This window comes from Mizuhopecten yessoensis, unplaced genomic scaffold (genome assembly GCF_002113885.1).
Source record: "Mizuhopecten yessoensis strain PY_sf001 unplaced genomic scaffold, ASM211388v2 scaffold8719, whole genome shotgun sequence".
Lineage (NCBI taxonomy): Eukaryota > Metazoa > Mollusca > Bivalvia > Pectinida > Pectinidae > Mizuhopecten > Mizuhopecten yessoensis.
In genome coordinates, this window is record NW_018407687.1 from 17,881 (window position 1) to 28,244 (window position 10,364).

At 39.1% G+C, this 10,364-nt stretch overlaps 1 long non-coding RNA gene across 1 annotated transcript; it reads left to right on the top strand.

Moving 5' to 3' along the window:
- The first annotated feature begins 6,385 nt into the window (after nucleotides 1–6,385).
- LOC110456375 lies at nucleotides 6,386–10,350 on the top strand. The gene is made up of 2 exons (XR_002463579.1): nucleotides 6,386–6,425; nucleotides 9,282–10,350. It is a non-coding gene; the product is annotated as an uncharacterized LOC110456375 (long non-coding RNA).
- Nucleotides 10,351–10,364: the final 14 nt, after the last annotated feature.

The following is a 10,364-nucleotide window of genomic DNA, read 5'->3' on the forward strand; positions in this document are numbered from 1 at the left end:
TTTTAGATATACTCGCCCTAAAAGGGGTACACACTGATGGTCTGATAAAATAAGCACACTGTGAAAACGTTGATTCACAAAATATCTGGTACTGACTTGCATAATGATACTTGAGCCTTGCGTAGAATATGATGAGGGGTGCGAATGTACCGGCAGTAGCTATCCGATTGCCAGCGTCCCAGCACCTTGATAAGGTGATCGGGGATATCAGACTGTGCGGCGGTAGTAGCAGCTCCTATACGAAAAGAATGGCCACTGTACAAAGTGTGATTGAGGCTCAATCGATCCAAGGTCTGTCTTAACTTGTCGATAAACACTTGGCGAGTCAAGGGAGCCGATTTGATGGAGAAAAGGGGGTCTGTAGGGGTACAACCTGTCATGTACCTGTCTGCCAACATTCTGATGATAGCAGCAACTGCACACACTTGCTGGTGGGTGCGGAAGAGGTGAATAGTGACTCCATGTCGAAAGGGGTCTGTCTTGGATGCCTTGAGGTGCAAGTCTAGGCTGTTACTATCGGGTGCTACCTTCACATCGCTTATACATAGATGGAAGGAAGGATTAAACGAGTTTGTAAGACAAGTAAATTCTCCACATCTTAAGAATGCAAAGAAAGCTACACAGCAAGCTGCCTCCAAAGTAATGTCTGTGGCAGGGTCGAAAACACCTTGGCGAAAGGCTGAACATAATTTTGTCAATATGTTGTATGTTATGGGTAGCCTCGGTTTGGCAGGAGTTCCCTGCAACTTCTTCAAACCCCGTAATATTGTTTGAGGTCGATAAAGTGGTAGTCCATGAGAATTCACAAGTGGGTTTTCTAGTCCCAGTGCTGTACAATGGTACTTAATACCGTACAGATATAGTTTAATTGTAGAGTATTTCAACTTGAGGTTATAGTAACAATGTGTGACAAAGAATATCAGTATTTCCTCTGTCACGTCGCTAAACACACTTGCTGGGTTATTGTTTATACCATACAAAAGGATGAAGTTCTTGAAGCAGGATGCTCCTGATGAGTAGGTAACTCTGGTTGACTGAGCCACTGCAGCATTCCACAGGTCACGCACTGATGGTCCTAATACAGAGGCACATTGCTGTAGTCCGGAATAGGCTCTGGATGTACCTCTGCTAATGGAGCAAGCTGGTGGAATCGGTCCATCTGGAAACGAGATAGAGCATCAGCTACAATATTCTGTTTACCTGGGATATGCACAGCAGTAAGGACAAAATTGTTAGTAAAAGTACACCATGTTAGACGTCGCATAATGGGCATAATGTAAGCACATTTTGAACGCCCTTTCTTGATAATATTGACCGTTGCCTGGTTGTCACAATGTAATTTGATTCTGAGGCCTGTCCACTCATGTCCCCATATCATAGATGCTAGTACAATTGGGTACAATTCCATGAAGGCTATTGACATTTCCGAATTGTCCAGAGATAATTTGTGTGGCCAGCGGCCCTGGAACCACCGCCTGTGGTAATAGGCACCGAAGCCTGTTCCTCCTGCCGCAGCTGTGTAGAGGTCTATATCATGTGCCAACTCCTGAAGGAAGACTGAACGTCCATTCCATTGCTCCATGAAGGAATACCACATGAACAAGTCCTGCCTGCATGCTTGAGTGAAGTGTACATGATGATGTAACTTCTTGATAGAGGCGGCTAGGGTCAAAAGATATGAAATAAAAGAACGTCCTGGTGTGATAACCTTACTGGCAAAGTTTAAGTGGCCTAGGAGGCTCAAGAGTTCACGCTTGGTAACTGATTTTTGTTCACAGAATGATTTAATCGTTTCAATGATCCGCTGTTGTTTATTTAATGGCAGACGCGCTTCCATTTTATCAGTATCCAGGATGATTCCTAGAAATTCTAAGCTTTCACACGGTCCAATAGTTTTGTGTGGTGAAATTGTTATATTGAGTTTCAGAAAAACCATAGACAGAATAGCCATTGTCCGTTCAGCTACTTGGTGTGGTGCTTCGATTGTCAGAAAGTCATCCAGGTAATGAATTATATAATCTATCGCATAGTTATTAGATAAGATCCAGCAAATAGCAGTTGATAGTAGATCAAAGATCTTTGGACTTGAACGACATCCGAAAGTGAGTTTAGTATAGAAATAGTACTGATTGTTCCAGCATATACCATAAAACGGCCAAAGTTCTGGAGACATAGGTAGAAGTTTGAAGGCGTCTGTAATGTCCAGTTTGCATAACTTGGAGTGTCTGCCAGTGTGTTGAATTTGTTTAATGGCGTCATCAACACTGATATAAGATAGGGAGTATTCTTCTTTTTCAATCAGTTCATTGATGCTATAGTCCTCGGAATCATGAGGTGCTGAAAGATCCACAATTAAGCGTTGTTTACCTGAATACTTTGCCGTCGCTATACCTATAGGGTTGATACGGTAAATATCAAAAAGGTGGCTCTGTAAAGGGGCCAATGAGGAATTTCTTGTCAAGTTCACTTGCTATGAGAGTATTCACAACGTCCCCTTGAGTAGCAGCACTTCGCAAGTTTTTACAAACTAATGATGTATCTGGTAACGTTGAGATACCTGTATCAAAACCGTTAGATAACCCGGAAATCAAAGTTTGTACAAATTTTTTGTCAGGATGGTTCTTTAACTCTAATTCCAATGCCACTATATTTATCGGAGTAGACACTTCCAAATCAATGTTTCCCTGTAGTCATTGTTTTGTGGATTCTTTGTTTTTTGTAGTCTTCGCTGATTTTACTGAGCTCTTTACAACATGGAGGTACGGGCAGTTATCCCAGGTACAACCATCTGTGTCGTTAAAGTTGTTGCAGACCTCTTTACCTTGGTGCATGACACGAGGCCGTCCTTTCCTATCAGTCTGACTTTCTACTTTCCTGTTATTTGGTTTGTGGTTAACGTTTAATTGAGGATGCACTGTTGCACCGTTCAGAACGAGGGGGCAAAACTCTTCAGTGTGGCTCAGGTTGCTGCACAACTTGCAGCTGTTGCACTTAAAGCCTGAGCATATCGTGGTGTAGAGTTGATTGTCCCTAATTGCCCAGTTGACCTTAATGCCTCGCTGATGTAGGAGGGCTGACGCCCTGGCGGCGAATGCCTTATGATATTCGTAGAAAATAGGGCCAGGGTATGAAAGTGCCAGTTCTACAATATCACGTTCGTATACATCCAACTCTTGGCGACGATTCGGGTAATGTTCACACATGATGTTACGATATATAGAAAAGGCCTTGACGAACTCTCCAAATGTTAGTGACTTGCAAAGTCTTGGATCAGATTGTAATTTAAACATCTGTCCTCCTACTTCAGTGAACCGATTGTACCGAGTGCTATCATTATCGTAGGCAGGTAATAATAACAAGACAAGGTTCACATCCTTACCTTCGATAATCTGTTGGCGCACAGCAGATGGTACTATTTCTACAGCAGGGACAGACTCTGATGATATACCTGTCTGCTGTAGGAGGAGGCTGTGTGGAGGTGTTACCACTCCACCATCTGGACTAATATCTGGTCGGCTGGTTGATGGAACTACAGCTTCTCCAGTGTTCTGTGTCTGTGAGGTCAGTATTGGGCATGACCTGACACGGCCATAGCTGGACCCACTGTGTTCCTGTTTTGACGCAGGATCAACTGTTCCAGACGCCCAACATGGTCCTGCAGTGCTTGTAAGGTTTCCAATGAACAAGCCTGGCTGGTGGAAGTAACATCAACATTTGTAGTGGTATTTAATGGTGATGTAACGTCCATTGTCTCAGTTGATTCAGTTAACACTGTCATGGTGGCTCCTACATTCTCCTTGTATAACTGAATTAGCATTGTCTTGCTAAACCCCTTGGGTGGTGTTATGCTCAGTCCGAGTAACTTGGACCGAAGTTCAATGACAGTCCAGTTTTCAGGTTTATGAACATCCCATGCCTGTTCTGCTGTCACGTAATTCATAGATGTATGAGTCCCAAAGTCACTGTCACTCGTTACTGTGGTGTTGTCGTTTGCTCTTCGTTTACGCCCCCGGGGCTGACCACGCCCGCGACCGGACATAACTAGGATTAGACACTAGAACGATGTAATCCTATTGTTTGTGGTAATGTAGTAGGCTTAGGCAGCCTTTTTCAATGGTAGAAATGTATAAGTCTCTTGGAGGCCAGCAAAGACACAGTGTTTTTGTAGTATGACTGTATAGCTTGACAATCAGAAAACAACTGGGCAGTTGGCTAGAACTGTTAGAACAAAGAGCACTTGTCATGTGACCACGCTAGGTCCTAGGATTGGATCTCATACTCTTTCCCTTATCAGTAAGGAACCAATACCCAATATAGTACATGTAAATTAGGCAAAGAGGGGAGACCCTCTGTTTACTGTGTTGCTGTCAGGACAGCGAGGTTATGGAAGTTCAGAATGCCCAGCTGGCTGGGCTTGAGATAAGAATAATTAGGTAGGGGGAGGAGACCCTTTGTTTGCTGTGTTGCTGCCAGGACAGTGGTGTTATGGGAGGTCAAAATGCCCGGCTGGCTGAGCTTGAGATAAGAATTATCTTGACCCCTGCATTACTAATTGGTTGGATGCATGTCCTTTCTATGACCGGTGATCATGACCTGCTAATAGGGGAGAGGTCATGTGATAAGATCGGCTAGCACCCAGATGGTCCTGTGAACTGATATGTAAGTTGATAGGGAACCGATGGACCATATATACAATCTATACTACATCTGCTCAGATGTTTACTTATAGTGAGATGAAAAGCAGATGAAAGGCAGACCCCTTCTATGCTGTGCAAACCTGCCTAATATTTCATATTAGACTTTAAATACTGATAATGCTTACCCAAATTGAATTACTTCCAATGGAAATTAAACAAATGTTGGTCCAAAATGTGATTTCCCTATATAAACTATAATAAAATTTACCCCCTCCCCAGGGTGAAACGTGAGACCCAAGGGTCGTGAAATTCTCAATTTTGGTAAAGCATCATAAGACCCTTCCATCTATGAAGAGTATTTAATTCTACCATATCTGGATCTTGAGAAGAAGATTTTTGAAATTTTAGTCAATTTGACCCTTTTTTGCCCCGCCCCTCAGGCCCCTTGAGGCGGGGGACCATATAGTTCACAATTTTTGTTGACCTTTGGCCATGGAAGGTTTATACAAACTTTCATTGAAATTAGTTCAGGGTTTTTGGAGAAGAAGTAGAAATTGTAAATTGTTTATGGACGCACGACGCCGGACAAAAGGCGATCGCAATAGGGTACTTCAGACTTTGTCTCAGGTGACCTAATTAAATGTACAATAGACTCTGTAATACCCTTTAGTATAGAATGGGGCACACCTACATTGAACAAGTTTCATTGTTATCTTTCCAGATCATCAGTTATGTGGAATTATATCTTTCTTTTCATAACAAAATGGGCCCTTTGTACTGATGTTCACATGTAAAGAGATTTCTAGAAATTCGGCAAATAAGACGTCAATGCTAGTTTTAATGAAATGTAGTGACAGTTGGTGTGTATCATTGTAACTGTTGATGTCAGTAGTGGTTGAACAATTTAGAGATATGTATCTGTTGATCACAATAGTGGTCAAAACATTTAGGGATATGTATCTGTTGATCATAGCAGTGGTCGATACATTTAGGGAAATGAATGCATGTGTTCAGGTCAAAACTTAAAACATTAATGACATCTATGATAAAGCGCGATACTAACTAATTACAATGTATATAAATCCCAATACTTGGAATAACTATGATTGTTGATCAAAGAACGGTCAAAACATTTAGGGATATGTAACTATTGGTCAATGTAATGTGGTCAAACCATACAATTTAAACGTCAAAATCACGTATTAAAGTTGATTCTTGAAACACTTCCTTTTCAGAATCATGTATGTAAACATGTTCATTAAGTGCAATTTCCGACCAGGACGTGTAAAGGGTCCTCAGGACCTAAGGTCTAATGTCAGAGTTGCGTAGACGAAAGATATAAAGTCCAAGTTACTTAATTAGCAAATATTTGTATATGAATTCCTCACTAAGCTTTGCATGGAATGGTAAACTTGCTTTACACAAGTACGAGCATGAACTAATCAGCGCGGACGAAAGGTGGGCACCCATGGTCCCGAGGCTAAATCTGTTTTTTATTTGTTAATTTGTACCTTTTCAGTTAATTCTGCTGATGGCTCTGGCTAAAGGAAAGTCCCAGATAAGATGCGGATCCCTGTCTCTACACACAGAAACTGCTATACACATAGCCAAACTTCTAACGGCTGTAAGTACATAATGTCTAACCATGTGTAAGTACCATACTCAACACAGAAACTTCTATACACATAACCAAACTTCTAACGTCTGTAAGTACATAATGTCTAACCCTGTGTAAGTATCATACTCAACACAGAAACTGCTATACACATAGCCAAACTTCTAACGGCTGTAAGTACATAATGTCTAACCATGTGTAAGTACCATACTCAACACAGAAACTTCTATACACATAACCAAACTTCTAACGTCTGTCAATACATAATGTCTAACCCTCTGTAAATACCATACTAGACACAGAAACTGCTATACACATAACCAAACTTCTAACTTATATAAGTATATAATGTCTAACCCTATGTAAATACCATACTACACACAGAAACTGCTTTACACATAACCAAACTTCTAACGTCTGTAAGTACACAATGTCTAACCCTCTGTAAGTACCATAATACTCAAGGAAACTGCTATACACATAACCAAACCTCTAACGTCTGTAAGTACATAACGTCTTACCATCTGTAAGTACCATTCTACACACATACACTGCCATGCATATAACCAAAATTCTAACGTCTGTAAGTACACAATATCTAACCCTGTGTAAGTACCATACTACACACAGAAACTGCCATGCATATAACCAAACTTTCTAACGTCTGTAAGTACATAATGTCTAACCCTATGTAAGTACCATACTACACACAGAAACTGCTATACACATAACCAAACTTCTAACGTCTGTAAGTACATAATGTCTAACCCTCTGTAAATACCATACTACACACAGAAACTGCTATACATATAACCAAACTTCTAACCTATATAAGTATATAATGTCTAACCTATGTAAATACCATACTACACACAGAAACTGCTTTACACATAACCAAACTTCTAACCTATGTAAGTACACAATGTCTAACCCTCTGTAAGTACTATACTACACCCAGAAACTGATATACACATAGCCAAACTTCTAACGTCTGTAAGTACATAATGTCTAACCCTGTGTAAGTACCATACTCAACACAGAAACTGCTATACACATAGCCAAACTTCTAACGTCTGTAAGTACATAATGTCTAATCCTCTGTAAATACCATACTACACACAGAAACTGCTATACACATAACCAAACTTCTAACCTATATAAGTACATAATGTGTAATCTTCTGTAAATACCATACTACACACAAAAACTGCTATACGCATAGTCACACTTCTAACGTCTGTAAGTACATAATGTCTAACCCTCTGTAAGTACCATACAACACCAAGATACCGCCATATACATAGTAAATGACTTGGTTACTTCATTTGTTTGTGTTTTTGGATCAAGTGATATACAAATATCAATTTAGGATGAGTTCGTTTTTCAGAGTATCTGGGTCATATTCAGCATTACTATTAATGAATAATTGTCGAGTAAAGTAGCTAGTTTTACATAGTACACGGCCGATGGGGAATTTTCACTTCCATCTTCTTTTTTTTTTTATTCAGCTATATATTTTTCTAAATGTTATGATGGCTGCATTTATCTGTAATCAAGTTCACACTTTTATGTTTGGAATGGAAGTTTATGGAGCAATTTTCATAGATAGTACAGAAGCTGTATGCCTACAACCGTCACTTTTTTATAAACCAGAGACGTGGTTCAAAATTAGAGAAATAGGATGGCATGGAATGTTAAACTTAAATAGGATGGCACAAAAAGAGATCCCGGTTTAATATTTGTGATGTGATTAAAAGATGGACCAATGCAGTCCGGTCCAGGTTGTTAGTAGGTACCACTAAATGCAACCAAGTCGTTGCCCCTTTTAACCAATGCTTCCAGAGAAGAGAAAAATTGTGGTTATGGGAGAAATATGCTTTACTCAACTTGTAATGTCCAAGCTAAAAACATTTTAGCGCTTAGAAGTAATATAGATGTCAGGAATGATTAATCTGTTGGTGTTTAGAGGAAACGCAGTTTATTTGAAGTCGAAGTAACAAGGTTCTGATGTAAATCTACACCATATTAAACGCCACACGCGACATTAGTATACCTCTATTTTTTTCCCAATATAAATACAATACGATAAAATCGGCAATTTCCCTTAAAATACTAAAATCTCTCCATCTGAGAGCTACTCCCTCCCCAAATCAGGACTACTCCCTGCAAAAAGGGACTACTCCCTGCCAGAAAGAGGACTACTCCCTCATGAATATTGTAGGTGGAGGTTATAAGATTTCAACTAATGAAAACATTGGTAGGCGGAGCTTATACGATTTCAACCAATGAAAACATTGGTAGGCGTGGCCTTCTCCGTGACGCTCGTGACGTCACATTTTCAGAACCAAATGACAACAGTGAAAATGGCCAACAATGAAGGCCGTTTTGTTGTTGTAAAGAGGAGTTACAGCAGATTTTGGACGCTAAACGTAACCTAAATACAAAAGCTGTTATAAAGACTGCAGTGAATTCACTTCAAACTTACCTAACATAACGGAATGCCGGAAGCGTCAACGAGTAGGGTCATGCAAGCTCTTTTTAAAAAAAAGTGGATAGGACTAGATCAGATGTGGTAGGAAAACAATGATGATTATGAGATTCAGTCTATAAAAACACTTCTTGAATGCTGGAAATGAAGATATCATCTACTTCCAATTGTATTTTTTACTCTTTCAGTCTTTGAAATTGTAAAAGGAAATTAATAAATAAATTCATTTGTTAAATTGCCTTTACTGGTTGAATAATTTGTTTCGTTATAATAAAACAGTTATAGAATGGGTAATTCGGGAAATAGCAAATTTATGGTCACCCTTGGTGAAAAACTATTCCCCTCGACGGCTTCGTCGCCTCGGGAAATAGTTTTTCACCTCGGGGGACCATACATATGCTTTTCCCCTCATACCCATTCTATCACTGTATACTGTGAACTGTTTTATAATTACAAGTATATACTATTGTAGAGTAGACGACACAAGTATTTTTCGGATACTAGTTTAATATTTCATGTTTATTTTGTTTGTTAATTTCAGGCGAAGTTTGATGTGAAAGAATTATCAAAGTCCTCAACTATAATTGAATGTGAAGGAATTGGACTTGAAAATGAGCAATTGTGACTGTCTTATTCGTTGTTACAAAACATCTTTCACAGTAATTTATCTGTGACAAAATCTTTCTTTTTTGGTAAGGGGCTTTGCTTGTGTATTTGACATCCATGGTTAGGATGTTAATGCAGGCCATGGAAGTCTTTGTGCTTAGAACACAAGTATGTTAATATTTATTTCATTAGCAATCCGATTTAGTAAAACCGTTTGGAATGTTATGCTTGAATGGAACAAATGCTGTTGTGTTGTCTACAATCTACCTGTTACCTACATGTATACCACACTGCAGGTAAACCAAACTGCTGCGGAGTTTATAATCTACCTGTTACCTACATGTATACTACACTGCAGGTAAACAAGACTGCTGCTATAGACTTTTATAATGCATCAATTTTAGATAAAAGCAAAACTAGAAATGATTGAAGACTAATACATAAGCAACAAAATGTACAATTGAAAAGTTCTGTATAGCAAAGGTAAACACAAAACAATATACCACAGCCTCAATACTCATAAGAAACACCATGTCTGAATAGAAAACGACAAGACACCTTACCAAAAGTCGAAGAACACTGTAAAAAAGCGAAGGTTAAACAATGCGTTCAAGAATTGCAAATATTTACTTTAACGCCAGTCATTGAGAACATTTAGAAATGATTGACGCTTTACTTGGAGCAAACTTGGAGGAAAAAACATCGATCTTGAGCGTCCAATACAAAGTTTGGGTTATAATGTGTGTGTGTATACAAAATATCGTACTTTATCAGACACACGAAACATTCTATTTTTGGCCTTAAATTGTTCACTTTAACCCTTTTCAGACCCTTTCTAGTACCATTACCTTGGCAATGCACGTTGACATGTTTTGGAAATCTAGTGCATATCTTGTATGTTATATGTAATGTTTATATCTAATGATAGATAAAGGTTGACATAATATGTTTATCTGTATTGACATTATATTTATTGCAATGAATAAATCACGTAATGAATTCAACGCCTGTCTACTTA